Raw genomic sequence first — 1,530 nt, 5'->3', positions numbered from 1 at the left:
TTTCCCTGTAAATGCTTCTCACTTTCTTCGCTCCCACCTTAAATCATCTCACAGCATCTGTGCTACCTTTGCTGAGGCCAGATCTTCACCTAGACACTAGTCCCTATTTAGTCTCTTAGGGCTGAGTGAAGACTGAGTTGCCTCTGTCCAGACCATGTCTAACCTTGTGCTGTTAAGAATTGTCTTTGGAAATGGAGTGTTGGTGCGGGGAACAGCAGCTGGCTGATCGAATCTGCATTCTGGTTCCAGTTCGCACCTTTTGCCTGCCCTCTGCAACACTATCTCTGGCCACCTCTGAACCAGGCTTGCACTGGGGCTCCGTAAGTATCTTGATCCTAGTTTGCATTTCCAGCCACATCCACATCTTCTGTTGCCAAGCCTTGTTCTACAGCAGGGGTGGGTAGCAGGTACTGAGCATTTTAGATTCACAGAAAGGCAAGGCAGTGAGGGATGTTTGGAGGTCCCTAATCCGACCCCCTGCTCACAACAGGCCTGACTTTAATGCTGGATCAGGTAGCTGAGGGCCTTATAAATGATTATGCCCTGCAATTTTTGTACTTTCTGTACTTTCTCCTCTTCTACTTTCCCCAGCATACAGAACGGTAGCAAGGCCTATCACCACTAAAAGCATGTGAGGGATCCCAGCAGGCCCTTCTTCGTTCTTTACCAAATCCATGGGCAACACAGGACACAAACTAGATCTTTCATAGGGCACTGGGCATGTGGTCAAAGGGGATGGTTCAGTACACCCACACGTCTTGCTATGTTTCTGCTGTATTTCTTCCTTCAGTGTTTTATTTATTTGCTGCTTAAGGCCCCAAGAAGTCTTAGAAACTCTTGGTCTTGGCCTTACTCAACACCTAGCTGGGAGGTACCAGCAAATGAAAATTTGTGCTTTGAGATATCCTTATACCTCTAGCCCCAGTGCTCCTCTTGTCACAGCTTCCGTACTCGTCAAGAAGGTGGGTGTGCTGCCATTGTATACTCTGTTTTACCACTGCAGTTTCCTCACCTTGAGCTGCTGAGCCTCATTATGATCCTGGGTTTTCTTGAGTTACAACCCCCTGATCTCTTGTCTTGGGTCCCAGGCTCCTACCTCTTTTGCCTGTGTGTGCTGAAGTCTTTCCAGTCTGGAAGGGGCTCAGACCAGTCCTTCTCTAGAGGAATGCTCTAGGGGTGGTGACCTGAAATGGGTTTTCATGGAAAAAGTGTAAGGGCAAGCATACAGTGGGTACTCTCACATTCTCTAGGAATCTGCTGCTTTGAAGACTGTCTGACCTAGAAGTTGCATCAGTATGTTTGTTTAGTAGCCTTTGGTGGATTTATTCTCTGTCTATGTCTTACTGATTTTTAAACCAGGTGGTGCTTTTGGTCTCTACAATGTCTTGTGGATGCACAGAACAACTGTATTTAGATACGCAAAGTATTTTCTTTTGTTTTAAGCCTGCTATCTCTTCCTTTGTGGTCTCCTACTTCTGGTACTGTAAGACATAGCAAATAATATGGTTCTAGTACAGTCCACGTCTCCCC

Source organism: Pygoscelis adeliae, unplaced genomic scaffold (genome assembly GCF_000699105.1).
Source record: "Pygoscelis adeliae isolate BGI_AS28 unplaced genomic scaffold, ASM69910v1 Scaffold120, whole genome shotgun sequence".
Taxonomy (NCBI): Eukaryota; Metazoa; Chordata; class Aves; order Sphenisciformes; family Spheniscidae; genus Pygoscelis; species Pygoscelis adeliae.
This window is presented reverse-complemented; position numbering follows the sequence as displayed.